The sequence below is a fragment of the Eurosta solidaginis genome, chromosome 4, assembly GCF_040869045.1.
Source record: "Eurosta solidaginis isolate ZX-2024a chromosome 4, ASM4086904v1, whole genome shotgun sequence".
In the NCBI taxonomy this organism is placed as follows: domain Eukaryota; kingdom Metazoa; phylum Arthropoda; class Insecta; order Diptera; family Tephritidae; genus Eurosta; species Eurosta solidaginis.
In genome coordinates, this window is record NC_090322.1 from 28069571 (window position 1) to 28094584 (window position 25014).

General features: G+C 39.6%; 1 protein-coding gene across 23 annotated transcripts in view; it reads left to right on the forward strand.

Moving 5' to 3' along the window:
• Positions 1–25014, forward strand: part of rsh (radish) — a 798688-nt gene that overhangs the window by 230866 nt on the left and 542808 nt on the right. The window contains exon 1 of one of the 23 annotated variants that reach the window (XM_067780999.1): positions 14815–14834. The exons of the other annotated variants lie outside the window; for them this stretch is intronic. The gene's annotated coding sequence lies outside the window, so the exon portion shown is untranslated. Of the gene's footprint in view, positions 1–14814; positions 14835–25014 lie in introns of those variants that run through there. 23 annotated transcript variants of the gene reach the window in all.

Below are 25014 nucleotides of genomic sequence, written 5' to 3' on the forward strand. Positions count from 1 at the left end.
TGGCAGCCATAATTTCGAAATAGTAGAAGACTTCGAAGAATCAATCTTGCCGATAAATGTTACTTTGGACTAGGTAAGTAATGGAAAAGTAAAGTCCTCTCTGGGCGAACGAAAATCATACTCTACAAGTCACTTATCGTACCCGTCCTGCTATATGGGGCAGAAGCATGGACCATGACAACAGCAGATGAAGCGGCTTTGGGAGTGTTCGAGAGAAAAGTTCTTCGAAAGATTTATGGACCTCTACGCGTTGGTGATGGCGAGTACCGAAGAAGATTTAATGATGAGCTATACGAGCTATACGCAGACATCAACATAGTCCAGCGAATTAAAACGCAGCGGCTGCGCTGGCTAGACCATGTTATGCGAATGAAAGATGATGCTCCGGCCAAGAAGTGTTTTTATCGGAACCCGCCTATGGAAGCAGAGGCGGCCCCCACTCCGTTGGAAGGACCAGGTGGAACACGATTTAAACTCCCTTGGTGTGACCAATTTGCGCCGGTTGGCGGAGCGAAGGAGCGACTGGCGCGCCTTGTTGGACGGCCATAACCGTTTAGACGGTTAAGCGCCAATTAAGTAAGTAAGTAAACGAAACAAAGTCATTTCGTTTCGTTTATTAACGTTGATTATCGTAACGAAATGATATCGGTTCGTTGGATAAGCATGCCTGGAATAAACATACTTTATGCTGAAATGATTATTTAAGAATAATATGTAAAAATATTGCATAATTTTATGCATACCATCCTTGAATACTCGTAGAGTGCATTTGCCATACACACGTAAAATTTTATTCGTATTGATTTTTATACTCAGTTGAGCAGAGATCACAGAGTATATTAAGTTTGATTGGATAACGGTTGGTTGTACATATATAAAGGAATCGAGATAGATATAGACTTCCATATATCAAAATAATCAGGATCGAAAAAAAATTTGATTGAGCCATGTCCGTCCGTCCGTCCGTTACCACGATAACTTGAGTAAATTTTGAGGTATCTTGATGAAATTTGGTATGTAGGTTTCTGAGCACTCATCTCAGATCGCTATTTAAAATGAACGATATCGGACTATAACCACGCCCACTTTTTCGATATCGAAAATTTCGAAAAACCGAAAAAGTGCGATAATTCATTACAAAAGACCGATAAAGCGACGAAACTTGGTAGGTGAGTTGAACTTGTGGCGCAGAATAGAAAATTAGTAAAATTTTGGACAATGGGCGTGGCACCGCCCACTTTTAGAAGAAGGTAATTTAAAACTTTTGCAAGGTGTAATTTGGCAGTCGTTGAAGATATCATGATGAAATTTGTCAGGAACGTTACTACTATTACTATATGTACGCTTAATAAAAATTAGCAAAATCGGGGAAGGACCACGCCCACTTTTAAAAAAAATTTTTTTTTAAAGTAAAATTTTTACAAAAAATTTAATATCTTTACAGTATATAAGTAAATTCTATCAACATTCAACTCCAGTAATGATATGGTGCAACAAAATACAAAAATAAAAGAAAATTTCAAAATGGGCGTGGCTCCGCCCTTTTTCATTTAATTTGTCTAGGATACTTTTAACGCCATAAGTCGAACAAAAATTAACCAATCCTTTTGAAATTTGGTAGGGGAGTAGATTTTACGACGTTAACTGTTTTCTGTGAAAATGGGCGAATTCGGTTGATGCCACGCCCAGTTTTTATACGCAGTCGTCCGTCCGTCCGTCCGTCTGTCCGTTAACACGATAACTTGAGTAAATTTTGAGGTATCTTCATGAAATTTGGTATATATGTTCCTGGGCACTCATCTCAGATCGCTATTTAAAATGAACGATATCGGACAATAACCACGCCCAATTTTTCGATATCGAAAATTTCGAAAAATCAAAAACGTGCGATAATTCATTACCAAATACGCATTAAGCGATGAAACTTGGTAGGTGAGTTGAGCTTATGACGCAGAATAGAAAACTAGTAAAATTTTGGCCATTGGGCGTGGCACCGCCCATTTTTAAATGAAGGTAATTTAGAAGTTTTGCAAGCTGTAATTTGGCAGTCGTTAAAGATATCATGATGAAATTTGGCAGGAACATTACCCTTATTACTTTATGTCTGCTTAATAAAAATTAGCAAAATCGCAGACCGACCACGCCCACTTTTTAAAAAAAAATTTTTTTAATTCAAATTTTAAAAGAAGAGTTAATATCTTTACAGCATATAAGTAAATTATGCCAACATTCAACTCCAGTAATGACGTGGTGCAACAAATTACAAAAATAAAAGAAAATTTCAAAATGGGCGTGGCTCCGCCCTTTTTCATTTAATTTGTCTAGGATGCTTTTAATGCCATAAGTCGAACAAAAATTAACCAATCCTTGTGAAATTTGGTAGGGGCTTAGCTCCTAGGACGATAACTGTTTTCTGTGAAAAAGGGCGAAATCGGCTGAAGCCACACCCAGTTTTTATACACAGTCCACCGTCTGTCCTTCCGCTCGGCCGTTAACACAATAACTTGAGCAAAAATCGATATATCTTTACTAAACTTAGCACACGTACTTATCTGAACTCACTTTATCTCGATATAAAAAATGGCCGAAATCCGACCATAACCACGCCCACTTTATCGATATCGAAAATTACGAAAAATAAAAAAATGCCATAATTCTATACCAATTACGAAAAAAGGGATGAAACATGGTAACTGGATTGGTTTATTGACGCAAAATATAACTTTGGAAAAAACTTTGTAAAATGGGTGTGACACCTACCATATTAAGTAGAAGAAAATGAAAAAGTTCTACAAGGCGAAATCAACAGCCCTTGGAATCTTGGCAGGAATACTTTTAGTGGTATTCCATATATAAATAAATTAGCAGTACCCGACAGATGATTTTCTGGATCACCTGGTCCACATTTTGGTCGATATCCCGAGAACGCCTTCACATATATGTACATCTAAGGGCCACTCGCTTTTAAAACCCTCATTAATACCTTTAATTTGATATCCATATCGTACAAACACATTCTAGAGTCACCCCTGGCCCACCCTAATGGCGATATCTCGAAAAGGCGTCCACCTATAGACCTAATGCCCACTCCCTATTAAAATGCTCAGTAACACCTTTCGTTTGATACCCATATCGTACAAACATTCCAGAGTCACCCCTGGCCCACCCTAATAGCGATATCTCGAAAAGGCGTCCACCTATAGACCTAATGCCCACTCCCTATTAAAATGCTCAGTAACACCTTTCGTTTGATACCCATATCGTACAAACATTCTAGAGTCACCCCTGGCCCACCCTAATGGCGGTATCTCGAAAAGGCGTCCACCTATAGACCTAATGTCCACTCCCTCTTAAAATGCTCAGTAACACCTTTCGTTTGATACCCATATCGTACAAACATTCTAGAGTCACCCCTGGCCCACCCTAATAGCGATATCTCGAAAAGGCGTCCACCTATAGACCTAATGCCCACTCCCTATTAAAATGCTCAGTAACACCTTTCGTTTGATACCCATATCGTACAAACATTCTAGAGTCACCCCTGGCCCACCCTAATGGCGGTATCACGAAAAGGCGTCCACCTATAGACCTAATGCCCACTCTCTCTTGAAATGCTCAGTAACACCTTTCGTTTGATACCCATATCGTACAAACATTCTAGAGTCACCCTTGGTCCACCTTTATGGCGATATCTCGAAAAGGCGTCCACCTATTGAACTAAGGATTACTCCCTTTTAAAATACTTATTACCACCTTTCATTTGATACCCATATCGTACAAACACATTCTAGAGTCACCTCTGGCCCACCCTAATGGCGATATCTCGAAAAGGCGTCCACCTATAGACCTAATGCCCACTCCCTCTTAAAATGCTCAGTAACACCTTTCGTTTGATACCCATATCGTACAAACATTCTAGAGTCACCCCTGGCCCACCCTAATGGCGATTTCTCGAAAAGGCGTCCACCTATAGACCTAATGCCCACTCCCTCTTAAAATGCTCAGTAACACCTTTCGTTTGATACCCATATCGTACAAACACATTCTAGAGTCACCCCTGCCCACCCTAATGACGATATCTCGAAAAGGCGTCCACCTATAAACCTCATGCCCACTCCCTCTTAAAATGCTCAGTAACACCTTTCGTTTGATATGGCGATATCTCGAAACGGCGTCGACCTATGGAACTAAGGATCACTCCTTTTCAAAATACTCATTAACAGCTTTCATTCGATACCCATATCGTACAAACATATTCTAGAGTCACCCCTGGTCCACCTTTATGGCGATTTCTCGAAAAGGCGTTCACCTATAGAACTAAAGCCCATTCCCTTTTAAAATACTCATTACCACCTTTCATTTTAAACCCATATCGTACAAACACATTCTAGAGTCACCCCTAGTCCACCTTAATGGCGATATCTCGAAAAGGCGTCCACCGATAGACCTAAGGCCCACTCCCTCTTAAAATGCTCAGTAACACCTTTCATTTGATACCCATATCGTACAAACAAATTCTAGAGTCAGCCCTGGTCCACCTTTATGGCGATATCCCTAAATGGCGTCCATCAATAGAACTATGGCCTACTCTCTCTTAAAATACTCTTTAATACCTTCCATTTGATACACATGTCATACAACCACATTCCAGGGTTACCCTAGGTCCATTTTCCTACATGGTGATTTCCCTTATTTTGTCTCCATAGCTCTCAACTGAGTATGTAATGTTCGGTTACACCCGAACTTAGCCTTCCTTACTTGTTTAAAATAAGTTTACTATCTGCCTACCACTTAGAAAGGGTGTAATTTAGATTTCTCTCATAATTTTCATGTTAGTTCAGAACAAAACTAACGAGAAAATGGAAATAATGACGAAACATAAGACACTCTCAAAAATAAGAAAAATACATGAAAAATTAAGATCGATGTCATTATAAGTTGATGCATAGTTTTATGGGCATCTATAAATCTTATAAAATAATGTCGCTAAATGCCATGTATGCACATAACTTCACACAGAATACTCCGATTTTAAAACGGTTTTTTGCATTTGAAAGCTTAGCTACGTGAGATGGTACAGTTGATATAATTTGAAGATATATATTATAGGGGCATGGTAAATTGCCATAATGTAGCAAAAAATTATAAAATTTTTGTATACACAGCTATAACTCATAAACGGATGGATGGATTTCAAAAATTCTACTTTTCAGTAAAACTTTGAAATATTTACCTTCGATCTGCATCAAAAAAAAACTTGGTTCCTTTCTTATATCAGCCAAATTGTTTAAACAAAAGTAACATTTTTATCAAAAAATGCGTATGTGTGTTTGTTCGCTGTGAACTGTCCGCGCTAATTGCTTTTGAGTGAGGCTTGATGCGACACATACATACGTACATATATAGCATTCGCTGCGTTATTTATCTTCGGGCGTAGGTTTATAGGTATGTATGGATGTACATCAGTATATAGTATAAAATTTGATGCGTTTTTTTTAATAGATAAAGAGTGATTGAAGAGGAAGTAACGGATGAACATATTTGGCTGAAAATTGGTGGAGGGGTAGCTTAGAACCAGGAGACAGGCATAGGCTAATTTTTATCCCGTTCTGGATAGGGTCTTGAGATCAAAACGTGGACGTGGGTAATCCTGGGATATGTTTGTACAATATGGGTATCGAATGAGTACTTTGATACGGGGTATTTTTCGTACCCGCGGGTAACTAGGGTCTCGAGATATAAGCGAAAACGTGAACGCGCATACCCCTAGAATGTGTTTATAGAATATGGATAACGAATGAAAGCTGTTGATGAGTGCTTTAGTACAGGGTAATTTTCATACCTATTTGTGAAGGGTCTCGAGATATAGGCCAAAACGTGCATCAGGGTAACACTAGGATGTGTTTTTACATTATGGGTATCAAATTGAAGCTGTTGATGAGTGCTTTAGTACAGAGTAATTTGTATACCGCTGGGTGACTACGGTCTCAAGATATGGGGAAAACCTGGACCCGGATACCCCTAGAATGTGTGTGTAATATTGATATCAAATGAAAGTTGCTGCTGAGAGCTTTAAAGTAATTTTCGTTGTGATATTCGATTTAGTTGCATTAACCTGGCAAAACTGATAAATGTCATTGCGAAGCCGAAATAAAGACATGAATTAATAATACCCACATAACTATTTACATACGTCCTATTCGATTTGCCTAGCAATAAGGGATGAAGAAGAATGGGAAAAACTTTAGAGAAGAGAAAAGAGAGAAGGAGACTGAGAAAGAGATAGAGTGAGACGAAAATAGAGATAAATGTAGCGAAAATACGGAGGGAGGAGTGAATAAAAGGATTAGAAAAAGTGAGGAATGGGGGGGGGGAGGGGCAGAACTAGACGGAAAAAGCTTATTAAAATGTATGGAGATAGACCAAATTTAGAGCAGAAAAACGTCTGACGGGTCTACTAGTATAATATATTTTCATATCGATCAGTAATGGCAGTTGAAGGTTTTGATAAAACCACTATCATGTGCTCCGAAAAGTATGTACCTTACTAACACAGGCTACTCTTGATAGTTTTTAGTTAAGATTGGTCTACGAAACATGTCTTCCTTATATCTGGTAAGCTTCGAGGAAATCACTGTAGTGGACCCCGAAAGTGTGATTCATATTCTAAAAATAAAATAATTAAAAAAAAATCTTTTAAGTTAAACGGTTTCATTGAAAACAATACTTACATGAAGTAATAATAATACGAAAAGCTAGAAAATAATTAGTTAGGTCCTAGGTACTAGTCATCACACTCCTCATAAATCTAGGGCGTTGCTCAGACAATTAAATAAAAGCGTTGGGCGCGTGAAATTTCTAAAAATGTGAGGTGTAGCATAACCTGATTAGGGTTCAGTTGGTTTTACTTATGACTATCAATAGAAATATGACGCGTCCAACGCTTTTATTTAATTGTCTGATCAACCAGTACCTAGGACCTACCTAATTATTTTCTAGCTTTTCGTATTATTATTACTTCATGTAAGTATGGTTTTCAATAAAACCGTTTAACTAAAATTTGTTTTTATTATTTTATTTTCAAGTTTTTAGTCTTTATTTAATTGCCTATTATTTCTCATTCTATTTAGTTCATTTAGTGACTCATTACTACAAGGACTCTTTCCTGAAAATTTGTTACAACCTAAGTCCTCAATACATAATCCTTCCAAAGACTCTACTCGACTCTGCGCCACGTATGCTTGTCCCTCCTCCAACTCCAAAATATTTTGATGTCACTTCTACTGGACTGTATGCAATATTTGTTCCAAATCGGACATCATAGGTCGCTTTCTATTCATGTATGTATTATGTGTTCCAAATTTGAGCCAAATTGGACCACAAATTCGATTTTTGCGAATATCTCGATCCTTGTGCCACCTAGCGGCGATTTTTTTTATTATTGCATTGTCATCGGGTTCTGAACTATATTCCAAGTTTCAAGCTTGTAGCTTATCGGGAAGTTGCTTAAATTTCAATTACAAAATTCGTTCGAGATAGATATAGACTTCCATATATCAAAATCATCAGTATCGAAAAAAATTTGACTGAGCCATGTCCGTCCGTCGGTCCGTCTGTCCGTTAACACGATAACTTGAGTAAGTATCGAGATATCTTCACCAAACACACGAGCTTATCTGGACCCAGAATATATTGGTATTGTAACGAATTTGCTGCAAATCCTCTTATTTGCGCTTCTGCTAAGTTCGTATCACTAAACTGTTGAATAAATAACTCCAATATTGAATAATGGAAAAATGGCCTTTATTAAAGTACTTCACAATAACACTTATACTTTGCAATTATCTGGCTTAATAACCAAACTGATAGCTTAAATGAAACTGACTTTCAAAATAGTACTGCTATTGCTCGCTAGATATCGTCTTAATCGAAACTGCTTGACAACTCAAATCAAACTGAATTACTTCTTACTCGCTTGCGCCGCTTTTATAGTTTACGCTGCATTTCCAGAACTTACCAACTATTTCGTGTGTTTATAGTTCTCATTTAGTTTCTACTTGTTTACAATTGTCTACTTTTCAGTGTCTCTCAGATGTATGTGAGTTTGTAGTTTACAGTCTCTCGAAAACACTTAGGCGTATAAGTTAATGCATCTGTGTGTGATATCTCTCGGCTGCCTTATATATGTGTATACATGATTTGATTATTGACGTAAATACCGCTTAGGATGGCCTTAGTGATGGTATAGCTTAGTGATGCTAATATCCGTGACAGTATTGAAAATGAGCGAAATCGGATGATAACCACGCCGACTTTTTATATATAACATTTTAGAAAACACAAAAACCTGATTATTTAGTAAATATTACACCTAGAACGTTGGAATTTGACGTATGCACTGAGATTGAGACTCTTGATAAAAAGTTGTACATTTTTTTTAAATGGGCGTGGCACCGCCCACTAGTGATAAAATCAATTTTACAAATATTATTGATCATAAACCAAAAATCGTTAAACCTATCGGAACAAAATTCGGCAGAGAGATTGCCTTTACTATAGGGAATGCTTTGAAGAAAAATTAACGAAATCGGTTATGGAACACGACCACTTTATATAAAAGATTTTTAAAAGGGTTGTGGATGAATAAAATAAGCCATATCTTTGCAAAAAAAAGCTTTATATCAATGGTATTTCATTTCACAAGTGGATGTATAACAATAAATACGAAAAACTTCAAATTTAAAAAAATGGGCGTGGCGCCGCCCCTTTTATGACTAAGCAATTTTCTATGTTTCGGAAGCCATAACTCGAAGCAAAATTAACGGATCGTAAAATATTGGGTACAAAAATTTTCCCTATAGCAGGTAACATTTCTAGAAAAAATGGACAAGATCGGTTAAAGACCACGCCCACTTTTATATAAAAGATTTTTAAAAGGGTCGTAGACGAAAATAATAAGCTATAAATTAAAATAAAAGAAAAGCAAGGCGCGATAACCTCCGAAGAGATATAAGGCCGAGCTTTTTTTCCAATTTGTGTCGTGCTCCTCTTGATTTTCCCTACAAATTGGCCGGACGGGACCTATATGTTTTACGCCGACTCCGAACAGCATCTGCAAGACAGATGAGTTTTCACTGAGAGCTTTTCATGGCAGAAATACACCCGGAGCGCTTGCCAAACACTGCCGAGGGGCGACCCCGATTAGAAAAATTGTCTTCTAATTGAAAACCCTTATTTCTAAAATTGTGATGTTTCTAGTAAAAATGGACGGGATCGGTTAAAGACCACGGCAACTTATATATAAAACAAATCAAAAAGGGTCGTAGACTAGAATAATAAACTATAACATAGCAAAAAATAGTTTTGTGTCAATGATATTTCACTTATCACGTTTTGTTGTAAGAGGAAATGTAGAGAAATTTATTTAACGGGCGGTGCCACGGGTTATGTAGAAAAGTTATTTATCTGAAATGAAATGTACAATTAAATTTCACGCTGACTTTATCTGTCTGATCTGTTTAACACTACGGACTCAATCAGTCTATGTGAGGTCCTTATGGACCGGCCAGTTCAACCTATATGTCTGATCGCGACATACGACAAATAAATTTCGGCCAATTAGATGATTTGCTAGCTTTAATGTAAACCCAGTTGAAAGCTAGGGTTGAGTTTGATAGATAAATGCAGCTGTAGTAAAGCGAACCAAGGGAACCAAAGGAAGTAAAACGGTTTGAGAAAGGAGAACACTTTATTCAGAAATAAAGAGGTTAATAGGACACTGAGAGAAGAGTGTAATGAAACCAACGCAGTGCTTCACAAGCATCGTGTCTGGGAATTGATAAATAATTTTGATTTTAACGGTGATTCGAACGAAAACAGAGAAGGTAATTTATTAACGAGCATCTCAAAGTTTCGCATCAATACTTACACTCCAGAACATTTTCGTTTGCACTTGGAGACTAGGAGATGACAAATTCCAATAGACTAGTTGTGCATTCTAAGTTGGTTCAGAAAAATGTATCTCTACAATAACAGCTTTTGGAAATATGCCATGGTTTCTTTGTCGCAAAATTGCTGCTGCACAGTAAAATTGGAAAGTAAACAATATATGGATGTAGCTCTACCAAATATCGTACTTTTAATTATTTTTTAATACATACGTACATATTGTGGCGAATATTAGCATCAATATGCTGTTAGTAAATAATCACAACAACAAAAACAGCAAGCAGTAACACTTATGTACAAGGCAACGAGGAATATTCCATACACATAACCAGCAGCTTGAAGCAGAGACATTATTTCACATACATATATGTAACCGGAAGCTAAGAGCAGAAAGGGTTACTCACACATACACACGCATATGGCTAGATGAAAAGCATAACTACAGATATATATGTATATACCTAAGTAACCAAGCATGAGATACAACTGTTCTAGAAGGCATGTTGGTGAAAAGTCTAGACCTTAGAAGAAATATGCGAACGGGGTAGCAGAGAGTATGAAAGTAGGGCAAGCTCTAGAATAACTAGTAAGTTTGATTTAGACACGCTATTAGTGAATTATAATTGTAAATATGAAGTACTACTCCCAAAATAGTCTAATAAAGACTATTTTGCAATACTGAATATTGTAGTTGTTTATTCGACAGTTCAGCGATTCGAGCGTTAGAAGAAGGTGTAGAATTATCAGGAACCCCCCAAAAATGACTAACAATATATGTATATAAATTGGCACATTGATTAGAGACTGAAATTTAGATAGTTTTTGTTGTTTTTTGGTTGTGCATTTTCAGGACATTTACTAATCAAAACGTTTTTCTTTCAGCTTCTGTGCAAATGTCACATTATTGCAATGTTTTCTAAAATGAGCACAATAGAGTAGAATGGTGTAAGAAAATTACTTTGGCAGAAACATTTGCATTTCTTAGTAGTTAGTTAAATAAAGCTAATGATGACATATGAACAAAACTTTTTCAATTTGCTTGTGAATGCTGTAACGTGTCTTGGAGTGAACTAAAAGAAAATGCGTTTGTATATTTGTCGGATAGTGAAGTTAAAAGTTAATGAAAGGAAAGTTAAAGTGCGTGTAATGATGAGCGTACATTTAAGTTGGAATGTTTTATGCGGAAGTTTCGCATTTGAGATGAAAATCAAATTAGTAGGATGTGTACAGTTTCATTCTGTTGTTGTTGTAGCGATGAGGACACTCCCCGAAGGCCTTGGGGAGTGTTATCGACGCTGACTGTCCTTTGCCGGATGCAGATCCAGTACGTTCCGGTAAAAAGCATCATAAAGGTACTAGCCCGACCATCCCGGGAACCATTTGGTATGGTCACATGAAGCCTTCTAGGCCATCCTCTATATCCGTAAGAAATTTGGAGTCTCCAGAGTCTCGGATGTTAAAAAAAAGGATTCCCCACGTGGAGGTAAGATTGACAATTGGGTTGGAGAAGCTGTATATTCCGTTGGCAACCCCTTGAAAAGGCTACACAACCCCTTGTATCAATTTGGTATTTTAGTCTCCTCTTACGACAGGCATACCTACCGCGGTTACATTCTAAGCACCCTCAGCCCCCTACCCCGTATGCTGTCGGTCGACACCTATCGCGATCTTTTCCTTCAAATAAAGTACAATTTTTAGTGAAAGTGGAGTTTGTGACCTAAAAGTTGACTTGAAAAATGTTGTCTTACATCACAGGCCTTCATTTTATCATTGGCATTGATATTTCAACACTTTCTAAATAGACATTCCTTATTCTGAATGACTTACTTCAATTTTTTAAGGATTAATTGGCCATTCCACAAGGACCTTACAAAGAGTGAATTTGTCTAGAGTGTGGCAAGAAATTTGTCCAAACTGAAAAACCCCACGAAAAGTTGTCGACTTGTAAAGTTATGAATTTGCTTTCGAAAAGTCAAGGATTTGTTATCAACATCTTACGGATTTGTAATCAAAAGTTGTCGTTTTGTTATCGAAAGTTATCGATTGACTAAAATGAATGCACCCTACCAGGCCTTCCTCGACATTGAGGGTGCCTGAAAGAACATTCAAACGGAGGCCATCTGCCGATCACTTTCACGACATGAATCCTAAGACTCTGTAGTTCCATGGATGCGCAGGAATAGAATCGTCAACGCCGCCTCTTCTTTGGAGACTGGCAGGTTCTGAAACTCTAGGGCGAAAGGAACTAGTGTGTCGCATAGTGATTCTGATCACAGGCAATTTCCTGCCTACGATTATCGAGCTTATGGTATGCAGCACTTTGCGGCATTTCAAGATGGTAAGGGTAAAATAGGCTTAGGGGTATGTTCAATAGAAACGGAACTTTTCCTGTTCACAAGAAAAATAAAAATCACCTTCTTTTACTTACCAAGGCTAACCAGCACAGCGACAAATCTATTTTCTGAACACAATCGTATAGTAAAATTGTATACTTGGCGCGGTTAACATCCGCGGAGGTTAATGCCGAGCTGCTCTTCTGATTCGCCTGGTGCTCCTATTAAGTTTTGCCTAGCACAAGAGGCAGATGAATTTTCGCTGAGAAGCTTTTCATGACAGAAATGCACTCGGGTATTTGTCTAATTGAAATAACTTTTTTTTTCAAAATTGTTCATGGTATTTTTCCCGGCGGCCGCCGTGGAAAATGAACCTTGAGGTGAGATAAAAAAAAAGCTCTGACAGCATACTATATCTGCAAAAAGGCTCTCGGGTGGAAGTAGGAGCTGCCACAGCATTTCATCCATGGCATATACAACACAGTCATTCGATCGAAATTTACGTATGCGGCTCTTGTGTGGTGGAAAGCATCTGACAAAAAGAGCAATCACCATAGAATTTGGAAGCTGCGTAGCCTACCATTTCAGGGTATGGCTAGTCACTGCTAGCACACCTCAAGAAGGGTTAAATGTAGCTTTCCACTGCATTTGTTTTGGAGGGATTGGCCGCGAAAGAGGCTCTATGCCTAAGAGAATCGTACATGTAGTAACAAACCGAATATGATCACGCGACGATATAAGATGACGTGACAACGGGACGATTAAATGAAATTACAAGTGACCTACGTCCAACACCGGGAATCGGCTTGGAATGGGCGGAAGGCCTAGATAGTGAGGCAAATGACAATCCCCCACACATGCCTCGAAAATGGAAAAGGGAATGTGAGGGGCTTCGGTTTTTCTTTGATTTTTAAATAAACAAATAATTCCGAAAGCTGAGAGTTGTATTGTCAAATGAGAAAACCGATCAGCTGACTGATATCACAAAAAATGTCGGTAATGGCTTCCGCAAAAGGAGAGCGTCTTGCCTTTTTATTTGGATCGTCGACGAGTCAGCAAGGAAAAAAGTCAACTATAACAAAGTCAAAGTGTCGGGTACCTAAACCGGTATCGTGATTTAGTTAAGTCATTTATATAAGACGCAAAAGTCTGCGATCTATTCAATTAAAATAATATTAAAAGGAAAACAAATTCAATTCGACCCGCATATACGAAAAGTTTTTGGTGAACGAAAATCAATCTGCTCCTAGAAAGTGGAGAAAGAAGATTTACAGAAGGATCCTGAGGAAATTTCCATCATCTACCTACAGGAAAATTGGTCAAAAGACATCTAGAATCCGCCCGGAGCTGCGAATGGTGTTGGTGCTAGAAAGGGAATAAGTATCTTAGTGCCAATTTGATATAGCTTGGTTAGGTCGGCCACGTGCCAAAGTTCCAATCCCTTTATTTCTTCACAATCAGTTACGTGTTCACTATTTGAGATTTAGCATTTTGTACAAATTTCAAAGCTGTTTTTTTCAAAATTAAAATACTTTTTGTAAAATTTAATATTTGATGTTCCACTGTACTTAGATAAAAGCCGCATGGCATCATAGAATTGTTTTTGAGTAAGGCTCAGAAAGCCAATTAATTGTTTTAAGGTAGGCGAACCTTTACATACGCATATTAATTTACATACATAAATTTAATTTTAAGAAAAAAAAAATAAGAAAAAAAATCCCTAACCTTATGAAATGAAAGCTCAGAAGTTGGGCGATTCTTGCGTAAAAATGCTAAGAACCACAAAGCTCTAAAATTTTCATAAGATTTAATTACTAAAATGAATTAAATTAGTATTATCATTAATATTAGTATAATCATGTGTTTGAAAGGGAAAGCTATGTTTCTCTTTAGCTTTATAAATTAAATCAAAAATTACATGCAACTAAATATTGTTATGCTCTAAATATCGTTGCTTCGCTGAATATGCTGTAAAAATCAACCTTTTAATCTTTTTTCAATTTTGTAGGGATTTTTATATAAAATATTAATAATTACTTATATTGTATTTTTTGTATCAACTGATTGTCAGCTGAGCAAATTAGAAGCAACCAAGCAACGACGATTAGATTTTTTGTTATCCATTAATATTTTTCTTTAAATTCAGATTATATACCATATTACCTTAATTTTGACTTGAAAGAAGAATGAGCGAATTATATATCCACAACTGGGTATACTGATACATGCAAGTATGCATAATTTTGAATTTTCACATACTACATTTTAGCAGTTAAAAAAGGGCCACCCCTTTCTTAAATTTTTATTTACGATGGACTGGCGTGCGTAAATTTCTAGCGGTAGTATTCGAATAGAAGTAGTTTGAAAAATAACATAAGAATACGAAGCAAAGAATAAGAAGAAATATTCTTGTTTATATCTCCACGCATATATGTAAATATGTATGTACACATATTTGCAAAGTAGGAGAAACCTGTTTGTCTTTTTTTTTTGAGAAGTTTTCAGCTCTCCGACGGAGCTCATCAGGCGCCTGCTGACATCGTTCGAGACCATGTAAGTGCTCTTAATTTTTATACTCTTTATCTAATGTATTGATATCAAGAGAAAGACAATGCGATTGCAAAAAAAAAAGTGCATAACTATGTATATTTGTATGTAGGTTGTTTGCTTACATTCTTAAATTAATAACTTCTTTGCTTATGAGATCGTGTTGCTTTTCTTCTCGTTTCCCTCTTGAACACGAATATGCAAATAGACATATATAATTAAATTTGCGTTCAAAAATATAAGATGTTACTCAGAATGAGATAACATATGGTACATTAGGGTGTACTAAAGTATTATGAAATAAATTACTGCAGAATATACTTGTGCTGCTTAAAAGAAAATTGTAGAATAGGGCTGATAGGCGTAATTAGGATTTGAGAAATGTATAAACATTTAAATTTAATTATTAAATTAAATATTGTTAGCGTTTAATATGAAAAGATAGAGTTGTTTTTTAGTGGGATGATTGCGCCATAGATCTGTGGATATGGTTGGGATTGGTGATACGAAAAGTAAGTATCTCTATGGTTGGGTAGGGGAGATGGGAGAAGCGACTTTATTGTTTCTCGGATTTGAGCTTGCAGTTTTCTTTACTATGGAGTCCGTCTGTTGGATAGAAAAAGGATTGTTTTTTTTTTTTGGGAAATTCAATACATTTTTTTTGGTCTGGTTTTACTTAGGTACATGAATAATATTTTTTTATTGTGCGGTCATTTGTTTGCACAAAAGTAGTGAACAAGAACCCAACCCTAATCCGAGGAGATTTTACCCCGCTCTACCATATTTTGACCTGATGAATGCGCCAAATTAAATTAATATTCTTTGGCGTTATAGCTTTGTATGGTGTTAACCCTAGGACTTATACCCAAGTACAGGTGTGGCCAGTAGCTACTTTGGAGTGATGTAGCTCCTAAATCGCTGAAGATATTGACTTGAAATTTTTGATCTAGGAAAACGAAGTAAATCTACGTCGATTGGTGTCTTTTTTGTCATGCTAGGTCAATGCATTGATGAGATATAAGCTTTCAAAGTTGACACCTACGACTTCTTATACCCGGGTACAGGTGTGGCCAGTAGCTTTTTTTCTCGTTTTTTCTCATTGTTTGAAGGAAAAAAAATTCTATTTATTATTTTCTTTATAAAATATTATTTTATTGATTATTTCTCATAACTAAATATGCAAACAAATTTAAATTATTCAATTGTCTTCATTATTTTCACAAATATTACATGTAAATGTATTTGAAGAATGCTGTATGCATATTGGGCGCTGACATATTCTGCACATGTTACGCGTTCATATTCTGTGTTGGTCATGGATGTAGCAGAGAAAACAGCTTCCAACCTGCTGTTTCTTTGGTTTTGCACCAGCAGCTGCAGACGTTGATGGCCTATTGTCAGCACTTCTTTGCAAGGCCGTACTTATGAGACTCGCGACTGCAATTTTTGTGTTGAAGTTCCGCATCACTTGCTGATTCACTGACCGCTCTTCAATTATGGGCATAGACAGTTCCTTGGCGAGCTGGCGAAGAAATCTCTTACGCTTCGCATTGGTGCATCTGATGTTGGGATTATTCTCATAATATATGATGTACGCTGCCAATGCCGTCAAATCAATCATATTGAAGAATAGGGACAACGGGCAACGCTATGTCATCCTTTGGCAAGTATATTCTCCAAGCAAATTGGTCCATCACGTCCACTCCTCCTTTTGTCTTGTTATAAAACTCGATCATTTCTGGTTTGCCGCTTTCGCCAATGTGATCATCGTCATGCATTGATGATAGTAATATAACTACCTTGTTTTGTTTTTCCGGCACATAGGAGAAAATGGATATGTTGGGCTTAAAACAGAATGTACTTGACCTCTCTGCACGATCTTTGTTTGCCAACATCTCCTTTGGTATGTAGGGCTTATTTTTCCGCAGAGTTCCAACTGCCGTCAAATTCATGGATGACAAGCTTTCCAGTAGATTTAGGGATGCAAAAAAATTGTCCATCGTTATATTTCAGCCGGTTCCATGAAAGCGGCTTACTAAATCCTTGACCACGCGTTCACCCTGGTTAGTTTCCCGTCCCGTAGGTGCTTGGCCAGTATATATTTGTCCATGCAGTGGATATGCGTTTTTGGCATCACATACCCACCACACTTTGATGCCATATTTTGCCAGTTTCGATGGGATGTATTGCGTGAAACGGGTGCGGCCACGATATGGAAAGAGCTGCTCGTCTACCGTTAGATATTCACTTGGCTTATATGACTGCTCAAAGTTGTAGTTCATCATGGTCCACAGCTCGGATATTGGTGCAGCTTTGTCAGTTACCAAACGTTGTGCCCGTGTGTTGCCATCGTCAAACCTTATAAACCGCAGTATGGCCTGAAAGCGGTTAATGCCCATTGACGCACGATATAATGGACAATTTTCCACCGACCACAAGTCCGGCGCACATTCGGCATTGCTGCGGTTAGCGCCAGTCATAATAAACACTCCAATGAACGCATACATTTCGCTCAAAGTAACCTTCTTCCATGTTTTTGGTTCCGCCTGTGGATGTTTTGGGTTTAATTCCGCATATGTAGCTTCTGCTTTTTTGTTGGTGTAGCATACTATAATATCCACCATTTCCGGAGTCATAAAACATTTATATGTATTGACTATTGACATCATAGTAGTTGATCTTGCGGGCCCACTTCGCTGTCGCAAAATATTTTGTTGCTTAATTTGGCGTGCAAGTCGTGGCTGTGAGCTCCATATGGTACTATCACGTGCTACGAATTCAGCTGCACGCAAATTAATCTCCTCAGAATCATCTGCAGCATCGGATTCATTGTCAGATTCTTCGTAATCAGCCTCATCTACCACGGCATTGTCAATTGTGTGATCAGGGTCTTCTACATCCGATTCAACCACGCCATCTGCTACTGCTACTTGTTCGCTTTCATCCCCTTCAGGGTCGGAAAATAATTCACCATCTGAGATTTCGTCAAACAGGTTTTGTATGTACTGCTCTTTTTCAGCGTCAGATAATCTATATAAAAATAATTAATTTTTATTCCATTTATGAAATTATATTTGAGTTATTTGTATTTACCTCATATATTCATTCAAAGACAAATATTCCATGTTCCTTCTGCTATGCATGTTGTAATATTTTAGATTTTTTCTGACTTGTTATTTTCACAAATATAAATCAACTTCACACTTCAAAAGAACGCTTTACAATGAATATAAACTCGCAAAACTGCCGGTTATATAGCTGCAACCCTTAAGTTTCTGGAGGCATTTCTTACTTGCCAGGTAGTTGGATTATATCAAATGTTGTTTGTCAGCAAATTCTAGCAAGGGTACAATATAATGTCTTCTTCTAAATAATTAAGAGTGCGCGAAAAAGGTTGTATTCCAAAAATTCTAACAACAATAGAAATTATTGACTTCTTAGAAATAACTTAGAATGCGCGCAATTCTTAGAAGCAGGCTACAAATATATGTTTGTAACAACTTAAAATGTTCGTAAGACAGTCAGCTACAACATTGCATTAAAAAAAAATAACTTGTTTCTCAGAAAAAATGAGAAAAAACGGGTAAAACAGGCTACTGGCCACAACTGTACCCGGGTATAAGAAGTCGTAGTAAAAGTTGGGTATAAGTCCTAGGGTTAATAACAAAGGTTCTATGCCATAGCCACAATCTCCTAACAATTTAGATATCCGGTCACCTGACTCATACTGCCTAAGGAAATGTTTTCTGGCGCTACTAACGTTCCATACGAAAGAGTCATGGCTACAGCCGTGATACCGCGCATCGACCTTCGAGTTTGCATATCAGCATCACAAATATAATTGCACATACTTGTAGAATCAAGATTTATGAGCACAATAAAATTAAGATACTGAAGTATCCCTTTCGATTATTGAAGAAATGTTCGTCAGTACTCGGTTTGATGATTTTTATATGTGTCCCGTCAATGCAACCAATTCTGGAGGGAATTTTGTACTTTGAATAAAAATAGTCCCCTAATCTGCGTTGTTCGTTACCGTCCATTTCTAATTTCACCCACTGTGGGCAAACTAACGGATTCATAACGTTGAGCATATCATCTAAAATCGTTGACACCGTGCTTCTACCTACACTTATGCTAGAATCCTTGCCAACCGATCTTTGATAGGCTCCTTCAGCTAAAAATCTTAACGTAGCTGTAGTTGCAACACTGGTAGAACTTTCGAACCAGTTAAGTGTCCCTCATTGGTGTCCAATACCATTCGGCAGGCATCTTTGTTTATGCGAAAGTATGCAATGAAACTGCAAATACAATAGGGGGACTCATTAAAGCATATAAATTTATAAGGTGTAAAACTATATCAATTTAGACACGCTGTTATATGAACGCACCTAGTAATATTCTTGATAAACTTAACTGTCGATCAGCTGTATTATTGCCAAAAAAATTAAGATTATACAAATCAAATAATGCCAAGATTAAGTGAAAAATCAAAACGTCTTTACTAAGTTATTCTTGTAAAGATTTGCTTACGGTGGAGATCTCCGATGAAAATGATGGCTGTTTTGTTTGCAAGGTTGCATTCCCTTGAGTTTACCGCGTTTACACCATGGATTGTGATTTTTCATACAAAATTTGACAGCTCGTTTACGCACTAGATAAATTTATACGTTTACACATTTTATAAGGTTAAATGAGTCCCCCTAAAATAAATATTTAGAAATGCATATTCAGAAATATTTTACCTTACGCTCTCTCTGGCAGCTCCAATGGATTGCTGCGATCTCCCAAAATTTTTCTTTTCACCTTCTCACAACTTCGTTCTTCCAATATCATAAATGTTACCACTGCTGATGTCATTTTCCTCTCAATAAATTTGTTTATTTCTGTTTAGATACACAAAACAATCCATTTTATAAAATTTTGCCAAAAAAATTAACATCAAAATTGCCGGTGCACCTATAACACTGCAAAACAACTGATTCGAACATCGCTTTTGTTTACATTCGAAAAGAGCAAAACCAAGACGGTTTTATGACACCAATTTAAATCAATATTGGTTTGTAATTCCGACAAAACGCGAAAACGACTTGGATTTCATGACAGCCCTGAATAATAGCCGTGGTTTTTTTTACATGGGCCGTGTGCCACTAAGCACATTTTTACTCCGGATATATGCTGCTCAGAGCTCAGTGCGATATCAAGCACAGTACTTGACGTAGGAGCAGCATATTTAGGCATGCTTCCCCTGTTGACCACCTCTAGACTACTCTGAGGTATGTAACAAAAAAGGGATTCACCTCTACCGTTAATATCGTGCCCACCCCTTACGCTTTAATGCGCATTCTCATCCGCGCCTATGACGCGCCGTCCTCTGCACCATTCTTGATCTGCCAGTCCTTTGAACTCTTCTGGTTCGGCTTCCACCTTATGGGCTATGTAGCAGGATGTTTGGATATGGAACGGTTCTTTTTTTCCATTCTCCATTGCTACCATTGCTAGGTCTTCGGTGCTGAAGTTAAATAGAATTCGTGAGTATAGGTGTTTTCTAACCATGACTGCAGCTCTTACCCTGCTGTTCGTCTTTGTGTAATAAACGCTGAATCTGCGAGCGCTGAATCCAAAAAACTTTCCTCCAGATGAAACCCATGGCTCCTGTATCAGCGTCACATCAAACGAACCCTCCTCAAGTGTCTGGAGGAGCTCACTCGACGCCACTTTACTGTGTTGCATATTTATCTGTAAGATTCGCAACGCCATTGAGCTGTTTGTCTCTCTCTAAATTCTCCATCACTACACTCACGCAATACATTTTTCTTCGCTCTTTCCGGGGTCTGTCGGTACGTTTATACCTCCTCTGCTCGAAGCGTCTTTGCTAGACTCGCACCATTATTGAGCTTTTTGCCCAATTCTAACACCTCTGCCTGCCGGTTGACACCAGCCCATTGTGGTTGCCACAGTAAATACCTGCTTCGCAACATTGCAACTTTGTTCACCTTCTCGGCGAAAACCGGAGTTCCATCGTTAGCTCCCTTTAGTATCACCGAATAAGCTGGAGTCTGGTTATTACCTCCCTTTAACTTACTAGCATTTACGTTTTCATTTGTTATTTCCTCTTCCTATACTACAGCTTTATGGCTTTCTAGAACTTCTCTCTTTTCTACGCTTTGCAGAATTTGAGGTTTAGTTCCTGTTGTTGTTGTTGTAGCAATGCTCGCCCCACCTAATAGCCGCGACCGATCACAAATTGTCATCAATATCCTCTAACGGGAGTCCAAGGAAACTTGCCGTTTCAACAGGGGTGGACCATAAGGAAAGGGGTGTTAGAGGCGTTGGTTCCACATTACAATTAAAGAGATGGTTGGTGTCATGTGGAGACACATTGCAAGCAGGGCATACATTTTGTATGTCGGGGTTGATTCTGGATAGGTAAGAGTTTAACCTGTTACAGTATCCAGAACGAAGTTGAGCAAGAGTGACACGCGTTTCCCTGGGGAGTATGCGTTCCTCTTCTGCGAGTTCTTGATATTTTTCTTCAAGTACTGGATTCACCGGGCAATTCCCGACATAAAGGTCCGACGCCTGTCTATGGAGTTCACCAAGGACCTGCTTGTGTTTTTCCGCTTCATACGGCTGGGTTCTCAGGTGCCGTATTTCCTCAAAATGCTTACGGAGATGACTCCTTAGGCCCCTAGGCGGTGCTGGTTCGTCAATCAGATGTCTGTTGGGATGCCCAGGTTTCTGGGTATTCAACAGAAACTGTTTGGTCAGCATCTCATTTCTCGCCCTGATGGGGAGTATTCTCGCCTCATTATGCAGATGGTGTTCTGGGGACATAAGAAGACAGCCCGTGGCGATTCTGAGAGCAGTATTTTGGCAGGCCTGTAGTTTCTTCCAGTGGGTGGTTTTTAGGCTTGGCGACCATATGGGTGACGCGAAGCACGTAATCGGCTGGCTAATTGCTTTGTATGTGGTCAAGAGCATTTCTTTATCTTTTCCCCAGGTACTGCCAGCAAGGGATTTGAGGATTTTATTACGGCTCTGAATTCTTGGAACAATTGCGGTTGCGTGCGCACTAAAATGTAGATCCTGATCAAACGTCACACCCAAAATTTTGGGGTGTAGGACAGTCGGTAGCGTAGTGCCATCGACGTGGATGTTCAATATGGTCGACATTTGGGGCGTCCATGTTGTAAATAAGGTCGCGGAAGATTTAGTCGGTGACAATGACAGGTTTCGCGAGGCGAAAAAACTGGAGAGATCAGGGAGATAGCCGTTTATTTTATTGCATAGCTCATCGATCTTTGGGCCTGGGCCTGTGGCCATTATTGTGCAGTCATCGGCGTAGGAAACGATTGTCACTCCTTCCGGTGGTGAAGGTAGCTTAGATATGTAGAAATTAAACAAAAGCGGGGATAGGACACCACCCTGTGGCACCCCTTGTTTAATTCTCCTTTGTTTTGATGTTTCATTTCTGAATTGCACCGATGCCTGCCGACCACCCAGATAATTTGCGGTCCACCTTTTAAGACATGGGGGAAGGGTATACCCTTCCAGGTCTTCCAGTAACGAGCCATGGTTGATCGTATCAAAAGCTTTTGATAGGTCTAACGCTACGAGTAATGTTTTATGGTGGGGATATTGATTCAAACCGCAATTTATCTGGGTGCTAATGACATTTAGCGCGGAGGTAGTGCTATGGAGTTTTCTGAAGCCATGCTGATGAGGGGCTAGCTGCAAATGTGCTTGGAAATGAGGGAGCAAAATGGCTTCAAGCGTCTTTGCCACTGGCGATAGGAGAGATATCGGACGATATGACTCACCTACGTTAGATGGTTTCCCAGGCTTTAGTAGCGGGACCACCTTGGCCATTTTCCATTTCTCGGGTATGACAAAGGTGGAAAGAGACAGGTTGAAGACATGCGCTAAATATTTGAAACCCTCTTTCCCTAGGTTTTTAAGCATCGGCATGGCTATGCCGTCTGGGCCCACTGCTTTGGATGGTTTAGCGCGACCAATGGCGTCCTCAACCTCTCTAGCGGTGATGGTAATTGGTGACGCGCTGAGTTTGTGTTTATGTGCACGTCTATTGGCTCTCCGTCTATCTTTGTCGACCGTAGGATGCATTATATATTGTCGGCAGAAAGCGCTCGCGCATTTTTTCGCATCCGACAGCACCTTATCGCCAAAGGCGATGGAAACTTTGTCTTTGTGCTTAGTCGGATTCGATAGGGACTTTACGGTGGACCAAAGTTTACCTACACCGGTAGAGAGGTTACAACCTCTTAGGTGCTCTTCCCATTTCGCCCGCTTGTGTTCGTCCACAAGCAATCTGATGCGTTGGTTTATATCCCTTATTTGGGGGTCGCCTGGATCAAGCTGTCTTATAAGGTCGCGTTCCCTCGCTAAGCTCGCGGCCTCCGCCGGGAAGTGGGGCCGGATTTCGGGAATTCTCCCGGCGGGAATGAAATGTGCCGAGGCGGATTCAATGACCTTACGGAAGGCACGCTCCCCTTGGCGGGCATCAGTCGGGATAGGGAGGGCAGCAAAGCTGCTGTCTGTTGCAGATTTATATTCTTCCCACTTTCCTTTTTTGAAGTTTATGAAAGTGCGTTTTTCGGTGACGATGAAGTCGGCGGTACGCTCGAACGAAATAAGTATGGGCAGGTGGTCGGATGCCAATGTTACCATCGGCTGCCAGTTGACGCAGTTTACGAGTTCTGCGCTCACGATTGAGATATCTGGCGAGCTATGACAGCTTCCTACCATACGTGTGGGGGCGTCTCCGTTAATTGTGCAGAACGTCGTTTCGTCTATTTGATCCGCCAACATCACACCCCTACTGTCCGCCCGCAAGTTTGAATGCCATAGGTCGTGATGGGCATTGAAATCGCCTAAGATAATGCGATTGTTGCCAGTGAGTAAGGCCTCGATATTAGGGCGGTGTCCACTGGGGCAACAGGTGACAGGAGGGATGTAGATGTTGATGATTTCTAGATTTGCATCGCCTGACCGGACAGATAGGCCTTGACGTTCTAAGACATTGTCACTGCGGTCGATGCCAGGATCAAATATATGATATTGCACAGAGTGGTGTATAATAAACGCGAGGCCGCCTCCATTTCCGCTCTCGCGGTCTTTCCTGTGGACATTATAACCAGAGCAGGTCTGCAATGCAGATCTTGCTGTGAGTTTAGTCTCTTGAATCGCAGCAATGCGGATGTTGTGCCGCTTCATGAAATCGACTATCTCCGTAATCTTCCCAGTTAGTCCATTACAGTTGAACTGCAGAATTCTGAAGTGCATGAGTGGTGACGCCGCCACTCTAGGGGTAAGTGAGGGGTGACTACGCCTAGGTTGTGGAAGGCCAGGACGCAATTGCTGTTGTGGCCTTGGGACTGGGCGCCCTTGGGCAAGCATTGGGGTACCCAGATGATTTGGGTTTGCGACCTGGCAACATGGCGTGATGAAACCCGTCGAGGGGTTGCCGTCGCGGAGACCAGAACATCTAGGAAAGTGGCACAACCCAAGGCAGGAGCTGCATTGAGCGGATGTCGCAAACCTATATATTCTGTGCTGGCAGACGGTGCAAACGGAGGCAGGGACTAAGAGTCTGTTTCCCTGACCTGCACGATTGCTGCCAGAAAAGAGGGGGGGAGAAGAAGACGGGGGCACGGGCTGATGCTCAGCATTGCTACCAGCTCTACTACGAAGGTAGTAGTTATGAGTGGTATCAGCTGTTTGAGTTGTTGGCGCCGTGGGGCGCGAGCAGCAGCGGGTACTTGTTGTGGCTTGCTGAGCAGCGAAGCTGCTGGAAGGTAGTGCGGATGTCCGATGCAACCATCCCTTGCACGAGACACACTGAACAGAGTATGACCGTCCTAAAAAGATTCTTTTCTGGCAAATGCAGCAAAACCATTTCTCAGGACCGGGGTGAGGAGACGGACCCGGATTGGGTTCGATACCTTCCCGGAGTAAGAGAGTATGTAGCAGTCCTGCTGCAAGGAGCTGCTGGGAGGATGACAATTTGTGGGAGGGACGAAACAAATTAAATGGGGTCACACTGAAATGACAGTCCTTGGTCGGGAAAAATCCCGAGTCGCTCCGGTACATAGAACCGACTGCCTTGTGAAGCTAGTTTGCTTCCTGTTTCTGCGACTAGGGAGTTTTCCCTCTGCCTCCTGCC